The sequence below is a fragment of the Vicia villosa genome, unplaced genomic scaffold (genome assembly GCF_029867415.1).
Source record: "Vicia villosa cultivar HV-30 ecotype Madison, WI unplaced genomic scaffold, Vvil1.0 ctg.000148F_1_1, whole genome shotgun sequence".
Taxonomy (NCBI): Eukaryota; Viridiplantae; Streptophyta; class Magnoliopsida; order Fabales; family Fabaceae; genus Vicia; species Vicia villosa.
This window is the reverse complement of record NW_026705039.1, coordinates 302,846-319,189: the sequence shown is the minus strand read 5'-3', so window position 1 is coordinate 319,189 and position 16,344 is coordinate 302,846.

Here is a 16,344-nt window from a genome sequence, read left to right as displayed (position 1 = left end):
GAGCAATTCCCATAAATAATTCTCATGAAACACAAGTGGACCCGTATGCTTCTAAATAGTAAAATTAGGAACTTCTTGGTTCACATATTTTTAGAATAAAAAATAGGATAAAGCTAACATGTGCCTTTGAAGCACATGTTCATAAACTTAAATATAAAAAATTAAATTGGAAAGCGTAATAAACACATTAATTATTAACTTTTAATAAAAATAATAATACATAATTTTTGTTTTTATTTTTATATCTAGCTCTTAATACGTGTCCTTAAAACGCATGTTAGCATTATCCTAAAAATTAATATGAATAAATTTTGTAATATTGTTACCATTTTAGGCTTAATTTTATTTTACAAAATGCATTGTTTATTTGAGTGTATCACTATTTTGGAATACTACGAGTTCTTTTTTCTAATGTGGATATATTAAAATTTAATAATAAATGAGAGTTACTAAAGTGGAAATTGAAAGAATTATTAAAGTGGATTTATAAAATATTGTTACTTATATTTATTGATTTGGAGGCCATTATAAATTTAAATTAAAAATATAAAAGCATCTTTACTAAAAGTTTGTTGGCGCAGTGGCAATCGTATTTATTTGCCCAGTAAACCCACTGGGCATGATTGAAGCTGAAGGATCATATTGGCATTTTTTTGGATAATAAAAAATGTTTGTCACATGGGTTAAAACACTTAAACACTATATGTGAATAGGGTGTTTAAAATCGATTCAAAAGAAAATTCATAACCGAATCAAACTTAATTAAAAATTTAAAAAAATTACATTTTATTCGAGTGTATTTGGATCATTTTAATAGTTCAATTAAGTTTGCAGTTTGTATTACAAACAGAATTAAACCAAACTGTATGTTACAATCTAAAATTTATTTATCCCATATTTCAACTCAAACCCAAACCTATTTTGCCTTAGCTTTTACGAACAATTTTCTTTTTTTCATTTAGAATTTCAGTTTTTGCCTTTTTAAATCTCTCATAATAGTATAGTGTCTTCTTCTCATTTTTTTATCAGGTACATCTCACATCTTCTTCTCTAATTATTCATTTCTTTGAAAGAGAAACTAACTGATTTTCTCTCGGCAAGTTTGTGTTTGATCCAAAGTATAAAAATCTTCTCACACTAAAAGCAAGATATTCATTTTATGATCTTCACTTTTCACTACATTTATCTTGAATTTTAAACTAACTTGAACGTTTGAGCGATAATCTTATAGACCCACCTCGCGCCACCGTTTCATAAATCAGCACAATCGATTCAAAATTTTACATTAGCCGATTATGTCCAATTCTAGTTTCAGATAGATAATAAACAACAAATGAGAAAGAAAAAAAACTGTAAAAAGCCACCTTATGTTTTTTTTGCCGTAAAGGTAGATAATCCGTAATCAAGATAATGCAACAGGCGCAATCAATCTCAAAATAAGGTATCATCTAATCTGGACCCTACTTTGGCATGTAGTGATATAGAGTTAAATAGTTGGAGACTTGTTCACGAGGATGCTAAGGAAGTAGCCAGAGACATTTGGGACCTGGGTAAAGAAGTAGGGATTATCCACAGGGGAGAAGAAGGGGAAATCTTACAAGAGTTAGAGAATGGGGTGAGAGGGAAACGGGAGCAACACAGATAGTGGAGTAACTTCCTAGGAGAATGGCGATATCGTAAAACACTTTATTAATAAAGATATTAAGTTATAATATTAGGGGGTTAGGAGGGTTGGCTAAGAAAAAAGAAATATTCAATCTAATTCAAAGTCAAAAGCCAAATGTGATGTGCATCCAAGAAACAAAGATGGAGTCTATAGACAGACATATGTGTGCTAAAATGTGGGGATCTGATGAGTTTGATTTCGCTTTTAAAGCATCCGAGGGGAGATCAGGAGGGCTGCTTATTATATGGGATTGCAATACGCTGAAGGTCCAGCGGAAAAACTCTTTGGATAATGCCCTATGGGTGGAGGGGGATTGGGGAGAGGAGATGAAAAAAGTAAATGTGGTGAATGTGTATGCTCCTTGCGAGAGAAGAAGAAAATTGGAGCTTTGGTTAAAGCTGCAACACCTAATCGAATCGAATAGTGATGGAAGGTGGTGCTTGTTGGGTGACTTTAATGCCATTAGGGAAGAATCAGAAAGAAAAGGGGCCACTGAAAACCTGAGAAGGGATGAGATAAGAGATTTCGATGAGTTTATCTCAGAGTCTGAGTTGATAGACTTACCCCTGCATGGAAGAAGATTTACTTGGTCGAGACCAGGAGGGTCATCCATGAGTCGGTTGGACAGGTTCCTGTTATCTGAAGCGTGGTTCAGGACATGGCCAACCAGCTCACAATGGTGCCTAGACAAGGAGCTCTCGGACCACTGTCCAATTATGTTAAGCGACACAAACCAAAACTGGGGTCCTAAACCATTTAGGATGCTGAACTGCTGGAAGGATTTGGAAGGGTATCACAGGTTTGTTAAGGAAAGTTTGCGAGGTATCCACGTGGAAGGTTGGGGGATGTTCGTCCTTAAAGAAAAGTTAAAACTGATCAAGGAAAAACTCAAAGTTTGGCATACCGAGCACACCCAAAATTTAGGTACAAAAATTAAAGAAGCAAAAGTAGAGCTTAATAGATTGGAGGTTAAAGGTGAAACTTCAAGCCTATCCGAAGATGAACTAGTATCAAAGAGAGAAACAATATCAAAGATCCACAAACTTTCAAAGCTTAACTGCAACATCCAGTGGCAAAGATCCAGAGTTAGGTGGTTAAAGGATGGAGATGCAAATACAAAATACTTCCATGGATGTATCAATACCAGAAGAAGGGCTAACGAAATTCTAAGTTTGGAAATGAATGATAGGAGATTGAAAGGAGTAGATGAAATAAAAGATGCTATTTTTCACCATTTTCGGAGTCAGTTTGAGGCAAGAGGAACAAGACCAATCCCAGCTAACATGAATTTCAAAACCTTAGAAGACGAACAGAACGAAAGTTTGATTCGAGAGTTTTCAGAAGAGGAAATCAAGAAGGCAGTTTGGGAGTGTGACAGCGCTAAAAGCCCAGGACCTGATGGTGTGAATTTTGGGTTCGTGAAAGAATTTTGGGAAGAGATTAAGAACGACTTTCATAGGGTTATGGCAGAATTCCACACTAATGGCAGAATGGTCAAAGGGGCAAATTGCTCCTTCATAGTGCTGATTCCTAAGAAGAAAAACCCGACAAAACTTTCGGAATATCGGCCCATATCATTGATAGGTTGCATCTACAAAGTCATTGCAAAAGTGTTGGCTAATAGGATAAAAAAAGTGATTGGATCAATTATATCGGAAACACAATCAGCATTTATTTCAGGAAGACAAATTCTCGATGGGATCCTAATAGCTAATGAAATAGTGGATGAGGCGAAGAAAAAGAAGAAACAAGTAATAATGTTCAAGGTGGACTTTGAGAAAGCATATGACGCGGTGGATTGGAACTTTCTGGACTTTGTTATGGCAAAGATGGGGTTCCATGAAAAATGGAGAAGCTGGATTTCAGAATGTCTTCGATCGTCTTTTGTGTCAGTATTGGTAAATGGCAGCCCTACCAAGGAGTTCAAGATGAGTCGCGGTTTGAGACAAGGAGACCCGCTGTCACCATTTTTATTCCTCATAGTAGCAGAAGGTTTTAATCTATTAATGAACAAAGCAGTGGACTTGGGTAACTTTTTTGGATTTAAATTTGACAAGGGCGAAGACCGATTCACACACTTGCAGTATGTAGACGATACGCTCATAATCGGTGAAAAAAGATGGTCCAACATTAGGTTAATAAAAGCAAACCTACTACTGTTCGAATTAATGTCTGGCTTAAAGGTTAACTTTAACAAGAGCTTATTGGTGGGAATCAACATACCTCAAAGTTGGCTGGAGGAAGCAGCAAATGTTTTGCACTGTAAGGTAGGGAGCAGCCCATTCAAATACCTTGGCTTACCAATTGGTGCTAATCCAAATAGACTTGAAACTTGGCAGCCAGTGGTTGAGGCGGTGAGATCGAGGTTGTCAAGCTGGAAAAATAGACACTTATCTATTGGTGGTCGAGTGGTGATCATAAAATCTGTCTTGCAAGTTCTCCCAGTTTACTTTCTCTCTTTTTTCAAGGCCCCGACAGGTATTATCTCAAAACTCGAAATTCTATTCAAAAAATTTCTTTGGGGGGGGGGGGGGGAGTGAGAATGAAAGAAAAATAAACTGGGTCCTTTGGGAAAAAGTGTGTAGGCCAATCGAAGAGGGCGGTTTGGGGATTAGAAACTTAAAGGCTTTTAATTTAGGGCTGTTGGGAAAATGGGAGTGGAAAATAATCAATGAACGGAGTGGATTATGGTACAGGGCTTTGGCGAATAGATACGGGTCGAGAGATATGTCCATAAGAAGTGGGGGCACGGATAAATCTAGTTGGTGGAACTCTATTTGCCAACTTAATATCGGAGATTGGTATGCTCCAAATCCTTATTCTGTCCGCGAGGCTTATAAGGTATTGATGGCTCTCCCTAGCAGTCCCGCTAACCCGGATTGGTCTAAGGCGTGGCGAAAAGAGATTCCATTAAAAGTCTCATGCTTAGCATGGAGGATTTTTCAAAATAGAATAGCTACGAGAGATAACTTGTTTAGGCGAGGCGTTATTGGTCAAGGCTCCACGCAATGTGTCGGAGAGTGCAGTCAGGAAGAGTCTTTGTCTCATCTTTTTTTTGAATGTCCAGTGTTTGCAGGGGTCTGGTATGTTGTGTTTCGATGGTTAAATATTTCTTCAGTTTTGCATAATGACAGTCTTCTCCTGCTGGAACAGTTTGGAGGACTTTTAGGAGGAAACAAGACTGTATCAAGGCAAACTGAAATGATTTGGTTCGCATGTGTTTGGCGAATCTGGAAAGCAAGGAATGAAAAAATGTTCCAAAACAAAGATATCGTAATTGAAAACCTGACAGAGGATGTGAAAATGTTAGTGTGGAATTGGCTGAATTTTAAATCTAATAGAAGAGAGATCAATACAACAATGTGGTGCTTAAACCCAAGGGCATGTCTCGGCGTTCTATAACCTTTCTTCGATCTGATGCATAAATAAAGTCTGTTGCTGCTGATTTTGCATCTATCAGCCTTTGTATCTGGCAGTATGTTGGTGTTTCAGGTTTATAGTGCGGCGGAATCATGATGTTCTTCCCTCAGGTGCTAGGAGTTGATGCTGCCTCAAACCATAACTGTCAAGGAACTAGTGTCTGTTTAGATTTAGTTAATTCATTTGTGTTGTTCTGGATGTTGTTTGTCTATTAGGAATGGGAGTATATTATTTGGTAGCTGTATTAGTCTGATATGTGTTTTCACTGTTTTCGTTTGGTAGCAGTAAGTTTTGGTGGTCTGCTACATGAGTTTCTTTAAGTCTTGTAAATTACAAGTTACTGTATATCTAGCATTCCTTATGCTAGCCCTCTTTTATTATAAAATTCTTTTTGCTTTTCCAAAAAAAAAAAAAATCTTTTGAAAAATTCAATAAAGGTGGAGCTTCCAGTCTTCAAACGGGTCTTCTTATTCAACTTTTCGTTACATTGAATGAAACTAGAAAAGAATATTAAACGTGTTTATAGTAATTAAATTGTTTTCACATAGTTGATTGACTTTTGGTTTAAAATAAATTGTTTTCACATAGTTGATCAATACGATTAAGTCTTAGTCAGTTTGATTGACCGTGCCTAACAATTGTACATATTTACTTGGTTTGACTATATCCTAAAACATAGAGTATTATATTGTACTATTAAGAGATTAATTTTTTTTGTTGGCGGTTAAAAAATTTATGTTCATCACAATTCTCCGTGACAGTTTAAAACAGCGAAATCATAACTATTAATTTTTATAAAAGTATAATTTTTTTTTAATTACAGATAAAATATTTCTTTTTAAGGGTTGTGATATACTGATCGTGTAAAATATTTTACATTAACAGTACACTGCTTTTAAACTCTGATCATTATTATTATTTTAAAATATTTATATAAATAATTGTAAAATGAAACGAGTAAGCGATATGCATGAAATAATAAATTCTATCACTTTTCCACATCTTTGGCAGAGATCGGTGAATGCGTTTTATCTAAACTTTTAAACATTGAATCACGACCAAGCATTATCCGAATCTAGACTAACTCATCACTTTCCTTGAACTCAGCTTATGTCAATCTTTATAAATAAAAAATCACAACACAACTTGCATTTTACAACTCTCATCTCAACTAAAATCTGACTACGACATTATTGCAGCCCCTAGATTGCACAACTTGTCCAAATGACATAAAAATCTTTTATAATTTATAATAATAAAATAAAGATCGTTTCAATTTTAAAATCAAAAGATTATATGATTGGAGGATCAGAAAGGCAGGTGCGATGGAAATGCACGAGAAATGGGTTTCATGACTTCAGGTGCTAAACCCAATAACATGGGCCCAAATAACAACCAATTAGTAAGGAGTTGATATTTTCTCTCCCTCTTAGAGGGAATATTCATAGGCCATCATCTTTAAGAAAGATACAAAGCATAACATGCAATTTCATGACAAAATCAATTTTTTTAAGAGGTGCTGTATATGATAGTCATAGTTTAATCATGACAAAATAATTAGAGGTCCTATTTAATTTTATTTTAATAGTAAAAAAGATTTATGAGATCCTATTTAGTAATAGTTTAACTGTAAAAAATTTGAGGCCCTGTACAGTAGTCTGCCTTACACTTCCTCAAAAACAGCTCTGTACAATTTATACATAAACATTAAAAGAATTAAAGGAGAGAAGATTGCATGGGATTTATACTATATGTTTGTTCTTGCTTTACTCATAATTCAGTCTCTAATGGTAAGCTGTTAAAATCACATAATCTTCTATTATTTTGACAATTTTTACAACATGTATTTTAAGCAATTAAGGAAATCTAATATTGAAATTAAAATTAAAAATAACAGCTCCAATTTGAATCTTTCTTTCCACTATTGTACACTGTTCACGCAGTTGAAATCTCTAAGTACTTCATTCAGTCCTGATTATCCTCTTACTTAGATCCAAGATTTGCTCCAAACATCTATTCCACAACGATGTTCACTTGATTCTACCGGTCCCTTGTCTGAACTCTTAGTCTATCTGAAGGAACAAAACTCTCAACTTCATTCTGCAACTACCTTCACTTGATACTACTGAAGTCTTCAATGGAGAAGAAATTCTTTCTTTTTGCTCGTATTGGATTCTCAATTCCTAACAATACCACATAATCTGAATCTTGAGCTGCAATTCAAGAATTCCACAAACATTAACAATGAATGAACCTCCTCTATGATAGATCTCACACTCCTTAAGAATGAGAAGCAACCAAATCATGGTAATCTTGTTAGAGGTTGAAGTGAATTCAAATGCAATCGAAAATTGTGAATTGGTGTACTTTGAAAGCTAAAACTCGATTTTGAAAAAAACTCAAAGTTATGATCATATCATTTCATGTTTTGGAAAAATGATACAAATCAATTATCTATGTGCTTTAGATAAAGCACTAAAAATGAGTAAAAACACTCATTTTATTTGAGTTTTGATTTAATTCGAAAGAGCAAAGGATTTGAATCAATAAGTTAAAACCCAAAATTTTCCCATTTGATTCGAATAATTTTTAAAGTCAGTGATTCGATTCAACGAATTCTATAATTTGAATTATGCTGAAAAAACCAAAATCCAGGAATTGAAATGAATTATTTTATTCAAATCAAGCTTGCTTCTAATTCGAGTCATAGAAGCTTGTGATTCAAATCACATTAGTTGTGAGTTGTGACAAAACCTAAATTTCACATTCATTTATTGATTCGACTCATGCATATCCTTGACTCGAATTACACTTCAAAAAGTTGCTACTTTAATAATAAAAAATCAAGTGTTTGATTGAATGAATAGTATGATAGAAGTCATGAACTTATGTGGTTCTTGACCCAAATAATCAACTAATTTGACAAAAACCACTTTGCAACGACTTTTCTCTCAAAGTTTGATTTAATACATGCAAAAATATGATTTAATACAAAATATGATATAATTAATTGCACTTAGTTTGAATATATGATCTAAATATAGCTTAGAGGAGAATCAATAACCAAGGGCAGAACAACTTCAGTCTTCCCCTTTTAGTTGTTTGGTAACTTGCATTGAAATTAAGCCAACTTGAGAATTAAGTAATGCATGAAACATTACACCGTACCAAATTTGCATAAACCAGAATTAATCGATCCATAAGATTCATTACAACTTCTTCCCATTTGACAAGAAAAATTCTTCAAGTCATATTACTTGATCAACTTTAAGTAATTATTTGTTTGGCTTATGAAAGTTCTTTTCTTAGTTTGCTTGATATACAAATCTAAGAAGTACTTGAGCTCTCCCGTGAAACACATCTAAAACTCTCTGTGTATGACATTAAAAAAATTATCTACACATAACTTTATAGTATATCCAAAAGGGATAATCAACATTTATCCCCCTGCCATATAGGCGAGATTCGGATTACCCCCTATAATTTATTTTTTTTGGATTGCCCCCTGGAAATATGAAAAGTTCTATGTTTTTGCCCCCTATGACCCCCCTGTAAAATCGTTTTTTTGATTTACCCCCTTGGTTTTTCACTGTTTTTTACATGGTTAGGGGGGGTACCCTAAAATTACAGGGGGCAATCCAAAAAAAAATTAATTATAGGGGGTAAACCGAATCTCGCCTATATGGCAGGTGGTAAATGTTGATTATCCATATCTAAAAAAATATCATCAATCTATATCCGAACTAATACAATATGAATTTCCTTACGCTTTATAAACAAGTAACACAAGTGAATCCTTTCTTAAGTAAAAATCCACTAAGACGCTCATATTAAGCTTCAGGAGCTTGTTTAAGACCATAGAGTGCTACTTTTAGTTTAAAAACATGGCATGGGTTTTCATGGTTCTCTAAATCGGGTTGTTGTGAGACGTACACTTATTCATTTATAAGGCCTTTAAAGAAGGCGGACTTAACATCTGTCCAATACAATTTAAAATCCAAGCATCGTGTGGATGCCAAAAGGAGTCAAATTGCTTTGAGACATGATTCAAGAGCATATGTATCTTCATAGTCAGTCCGTTCAGCTTGACTGTAACCCTTTGCCACTAGCCTTGATTTATTTATGGTAATTGTTCCATTTTAATCAAGATTAAAATGGGATTAGTACAAACATGTTCCTAAAAATCCACACGGTTCCTATGAAAATTTTATTTTAAGGACGCGGGCCCAGATCCCATACGTCATTTCTTTAAAACTGATTGAACTCTTCTTGCATAGCAAGGAGCCAACCTTCATTAGTAAAGACCACACAAATTTATTTTGGTTCAATTATGAGAGATGAATGAGGAATAATTACAAAAATTATTGACTTTATAACGCGTACTTACACCCTTTTTGATATCTTCCCGAATATTGTTTATTCGGATGGTCTTTCGTAATAATCCACTCTTAAGATATCTTTTTTGAGGTTGCTTGTTTGTCATCCTCTTTTTTAATTTCCTCTTTATCAAATTTAATGTCCTTACTTAAATGCACTAACTATTGCTTAACCTAAGTTCTACATAAGTTCACTTACGATTGCTTAACATAGTGCTAAATTTGTCCCGAATCGGATTACTAACATTAATACTAGCTATTGACCATATAATTGCACTAACCTTTACTTTAATGCAATTTATTATTCCGCACTTTATTTTTCCGCTCTTTAATTTATTGTCATTCATTGCATTTCAATTTGGTGTCTTTTTTTTCTTTGCTCACTTGAGCACTTATTTTCCTTTGCTCATTTGAGCCTTTATGTTGTTTTGTTTGTGTAAAACACTTAATAAAAAGAGAAACCCCTAAAAGACTTAATTAAGGACTTTGGACTATGGCTACTATCCCATGCTCAAGGATGACCTCTAGACTTAGGCTTAAGACCTTGACCTTAGAACCTTCACTTGAGACCTTTGGATCTTGTGTTATCTTGTTGTTATTTTGTCTGAATTTCTTGGAGTTTATTCCAAGGAATTTGAGAACTTTTCTATATGCAGGTGTCTCATTGAATAAAAAAGCTTTGAGTGCTTATCTGAGGCAATTCTATCTGAGGCAAAACCAAAATTCTTAAGACAATGCTTAAATGGGATTATTATCTTGGAATGTTGGCCATTTGTTCAAGTGTTTTATTTACTATGCTTTAAGGTTAATCAAAAGGAAGGTAATGCTTATGTTGACTTCATGTCAAGTGTTGATTTCTTTATTAGTTAGATTGTTCTTGTCCTTAGCTTTTACTGTATACTTTAGGATAGTCTCTTCAGCTCCTCCCCTTCTTAAATTTTCAAAACCTTCCCCCTCATTTTCAAAATCTTCTTTGTTTTCAAAATCTTTTCCCATTTGGCTTTTCATTTTAAAATCTTTTTTCAAAAGATTTGGCATGAGTAATCATCATAGTTGAGGTGTAATTCTCCTGTCTTCATGATATTGATTGATATGGTGTTGATTCTTTTCCACTTGAAAGAGCTAGTAGCATATTTGTTGATTGCTATCCATGTTGGAGCCCTTCTTTCATTTGTGATTCAAAGATCCATCGGTTCTCATGTTCATGTCTGGTGGTTGAGTTTTATCTCCTAAGATGACAAAGTGTCTCTTCATATTTTTAAAAGACACCATCAATTTTTTTTCCTTTTTGAGCAGAACTACAAATGCTTTGACTTCTCCATTGCACTGAGGAGGTATGTAGGAACAAGATGCGATGTCTTGCCGAGCATAATTAAAACACCAAAAAACTTTCTTTTCATCTTTTGCACACAATTCTTTTACACAGATTTTCAATAATGTTCATGTGGAGTACCACAAATGTGAGGGGTACTAACAACTTCCCCTTGCATAATCAACCCCTGTACCTAAGTTCTCTGCTTTGCCTTTATTAGTTTTGATTTTAAAACACTTCTTTGGATTTTATTTCTCCCTTTTCCTTTGGAAACAATAAAGCGCGGTAGCGACTTTCACTAAATTACGAGTTGGGTCAATCCAATGGTCTCGGTCTCAATTTTTCACCCCTACACACACTTATTCACATAAAGTGAAAAGTGAGTTATTGGAAGGAACCCCCGCTTACCCACCTTTTTAATTTGCGTGAAAAGGTGTCATACAATATTCTCCCCCACTTTCAAAAATTTAAAGCTCATTAAGAGGAAACCGACGAAGGCTCACAATCAATTTCCTCTAACAACCTCTAGAAGGACCTATAAATGGATGGGGAGAAGGAGTGGAAACATCACCACTAGAAAGGTTAGTTTCCCCATTGAACGACACCACCACCACCTAGAAAAGGAGACACCGCCACATATAGAAAGAGAAAAAATTACAAAGGATAAGGCATATCATATTTAGACAATAATATGAACAATAATGTTCGTAGAGTCAAGCAATACCCCAAAGCAATCTCTCTACAAATGCCTTCAAATATAAGAGAGTGAACAAGAACCCAACTTGAACTAATTGAAAAAAATTAAACCCTGTACCGTGTTCACCGTTCAAAACTTGAAGTACTATTTTTCTATTTTGGGTCGACGCCTAGCCCAATAAGATTTGAATAAATTGAACCCAATAGTTGAGAGACAACCTCTAAGATATCCACATCCTAAAGAAGCATCAGATTGTGATTGTCTAACTCTCATGGGTCGTTGGATGACAAGACCTTGTGATATTTTAACAATTATTCTCTAAGACAAGTGTCCCTTTAAAAATGTTCTAGTGTCTCAAATTCAAGAGGGTGACTATAAAAGCTTAAGACACACAATTCTAATCTAAAAATATTACGCTATTGACCATCACTAACTTATTCGTCAAATTATTTGTAGCCACACCTCTTTGTCGGATCAAATAAAAAAGCAAGGTCGTCTCAATTTTTGGAGGTCCCGTGTAAATTACTCGCAGTTTAACCATGACAAAATAAATAGAAGTCCTAATGATTTTACTGTGACAAACATTTTATAATGACTCATTTAACTATGGTTTAAGTGTGACAAATATTTAGTTCTTTGCAATAGTCCGTCTTGTATAGTTTTAAAGACGGTCCTGTCAAAAAGACCTACCAAAATACATCATATATCTTTAGTTGTCAACAATCCATGAAAGGAAGAATAGTTTCTGGATCAAAACTTATTTCTCTCACATTTTATACTTCCTATCAAAAATTGTAATAACTAGTACATTTGATTACATTCACTCATTCACATTTTATTATTGTTGTCTAGTATCTATTAGTATCAAAATCATATATATTGTCTGCGTATCTATCGGTGGTTCATAGATTAAGACCCATAAAATTATGATAACCGAAATAAAAATCCCACTCTCAACCATAATGACGCACGCAATGAAGCCGAAAGCAAGCAAATCAGAAACGTTGCTGTCGGCGCAAAGTGACCGGAGACCTAAAACTGGAGGGTCATACTCACATTTCAAGAATCCGAATCAAATTTCCATGACTGCTATTAACTGGGACCCTTTTCCCCCAAAAAAACATTGATATTTAACAAATATGGAAGCCCAAATTGTAGTCTATCATTCTCCATGATCTACTGGTCCCACTAATAATAGAAGAATGAATATGATGCAACAAAGTTGAAAGAGCCTTAAAAATGTGCGAAATTGACTTGAAATTAGCCTCCTAACTGTGTTTGTTGCATTGCACCAATTCGAAAAATGACAAAATGTTTTAATGATTCAAATTGTTCATGTGAACTTAACCTTTCACATCAATGTATAGATTGTTACAAACAGAAAAATTCACTATTGTTTGAGGGTCCGTCTCCAATTACCACCGTCGGCTAAGAAGTTTGTATCTCAATATTTAATGGAAAGTTAATGATTTGAAGCTATCTCTTCATTATTTAATTCCAAATGACAAATATTTCAAAAAAGTATGGTAAAATTAGGCTTTTGTTTTATTATGATTTGGAATTTGTTAATGCATGATATTTTATCTTTCTTGCCTATGCATTTAACATGCTTAGAGATAGGTTAGATATCATACTTATAAATAGAAAAATAAGATACGAGTTTTACAAAAACAGATCATATTTATAAAATGTCTGATTATTAATAGGTTGAGACATGACTTTTTAAGCCAAACCAAACAAAGATGTGAGGCGCAACCTACTTTCATTATGGGAGGGAGAGAGTATTAACCATTAATATTAGTTATAGGTATTATTAGTTATTGTTTTGTCAAAATTATCTTTAATTATTTATTTAGAGAGAAAAAAAGTCAACTGAATTAATGAAGAGAGTATTATAAGTAAAATAAAAAATATTGTTTAAAAAATAACAATAATTATTAGTTATTTTAGTATGTGTAAAAAGTAAAAAAAAAATGACAATTAAAAAGAAACGGAGAAAGTACAAGTTAATATATATAAGTGACGATGTTATTATGAGAAAAAAAACAAACATTTAACATTCATTATTCATAACACTTCCCCTTCAATATTCGTTAACGATATGCTTCAATTAATGCATGGATGAACCTTCGTGAAAATTAGAATTCATAGAAAGGGAGAAGAAGAGACCAACTAAATACGATTTTTATGGGAAATACAATTTCTTAAATAATATATTAAATGTATTTATTAACATTTTCTCTAATGTAAAATTTAACCCATACCTTTAGAACACATGTTAAAGAGCTCAATATAAAAATATCTTTTAAAAAAATAATATATATGGTGATATTATATGAAAAGAAAAAAAAACATTTAATATTCATCATTCATAGCACTCTTCCTTGAATGTTTGTTAACGATATATTTCCATTAATACATGGATGAGCTTTCATGAAAATTAGGATTCATAGAAAGGGGGAGAAGAGACCGACTAAATATGATTTTTTGGGGAAATACAATTTCTTATATAATATATTAAATGTATTTATTAACATTTTCTCTAAAGTAAAATGTTAATCCATGCTTTTAGAACACATATTAAAGAGCTCAATATAAAAATATTTTTGAAAACAAAATAATATATTCAACTTTTTAAAATTAAAAATCATTTCTTAATGACAGTTTTTTACTTTTAAATTTTTAAATTTGTGTTCTTAACACACAAGTTATCTATTCCTTTCCCTAAAACAATACAAGCAACTTGGTGGAATAAAATGTACATTGGGATTGCACAAATAGAAGGAAACATAAATGCGTACAACCCAATCAATATAAGATTGCAGTTTTGGTACACGGAATCAGGATATGCTTATTTTACAACAACATAGAACTATGCTTCTAGCTATAGATCTTAGGAGAAGCACAATCTCTCAACATGAAAGTTGCCCAAAAGAAAAGGCATATCCAACCAACCATCCAACCAACAATGAATGTACATAAGGTTGGAGATTCCAAGCTTGTGTGAAGTTTAAACCTTAAAGTGCAATGCCAACAGAAATCCTATGTCATTCTACAATAACACACTCCATCTAGTAATAAAAAATATTATCTTCTTTTATTTACATATTCACTTAATATGAAACATAGGGAATAGTATAAAAATGGGTTATGGAGTGTGGCTTGAGCATGTTATGTGGTGCTTGGTTTGGAAGCAACTTTTGGAATCTGAATAACCGTAACTTGTCATCCAATGAATGACTTTTATCATCAGGCCACTTGACTATACACTATTTTTTGTGCAACTAGCGCCGCAAATCTAATCTATTTCCAATGCATCATTAATTATAGTATTCATTTAATTTTGTGCAATTGAATTATTCGTGATTTGCCCCATGCAATAAACCATGCTGTCCAAGCATGACAATGTTTCCTTTCATCTTAGTAAAAAAGAAGAACAACATGACAATGTCAGCGTATTATACGGTTAGAATTTTCGTCAAATTAAGCCATGTTAGATTTATAAAGTGAAATCAAAGAAAAGAAGGTGAGGAATTTTTTTCTAACCTTTACCACCATCTTCCAACTTATTTTCTCACATAAATAATTTGTTTTAGTTTTTGTTTTTAAATGCATTTTTAGTTTAGGTAAGTTAGCGAGTTTTTAATTTTTCGTTTCTATAAGTTTTTTTTTAGTTCTTATATTTTATTTTTGTTTGTGGATTAGTCTCTAAAGTCAAAAGCCGCAAAAATATCTGCAGGAAACCTGCAAATTTTATTTTAAAGACTAAAACGAACGCGAAAGTGAAATTTTTAAGTCGAAGTTTTCATTATTTTTATCATTATCTTTTAAAAATAAAAAATATTCATATTTAATTCTTATCATTTTAAAATATTCTAAAATTTAGTAAATAAATATTTTACTATTCTAAATATTATGAAAAATTATTCAAAAATTTAAAAGTTAAAGGATAATTAAACAATTTTCAAAATTTTAGAAAATAGCATAAACTAAAATTCCATGCTACAAATTTTGTAAGGATCAAAATATATCATTTCAATAAAGACTAAAAATAAAATTTGAGATATTTATAAGGACAAAAAATAAATTTAACCTTTTTTTTTATGATATTACATATTTTATTTAAGAAAATTTATAATTATAATTTATATTAATATATAATTAGTTGATTAAATAAAAATATAAAAAAAATTGTTGGATAATTAAATAATAATATTAAAAAAACAGTAGTTTAATTTTGAAGAAAATACTCCAAGTAATCTATAAACACCTAATATTCCATGACAAAATAATGGAGTTTTTTTTCATAATTTATCCTATATGCGGATCACTTAAATAATAATTAATTATCAGAAAATATTTTATAGTAAATATATTTATATAACAACATGTATACGTCTTTAAGGTACCTACAAGAAAAACCTTATTTAGCCAGGGAAATTTGCCAGGGGATAAACCCCTCACTGAATTTATTACGTTGCCAGGTGATTAACCCCTCGCAACGCACAAAATAAAAAAATAATAATTTAATAGTACATTGGCGTGGGCTTTACTAATTTAATAATACATTTTTCAATTAAAAGATAATAATTTAATAAAAAAATAATAATTTAATAATACATTTTAGTAGCGCGAGGATACATTTTAATAATTTAATAATAATTTAATAAAAAAATAATAATTTAATAATACATTTTTCAATTAAAAGATAAAATGTGTGTGTTTCGACTCTCCATCTTTTTAGCAGCGCGAGGATACATTTGTTATCAACACCAAGTGATGTAATTTGCATAATGTATCCAAACTCGACATGAATCAAATAAGAATGTATCTATTCGTCGAGCAAAATGTATCAGTGAGCTTTACTCTGAAA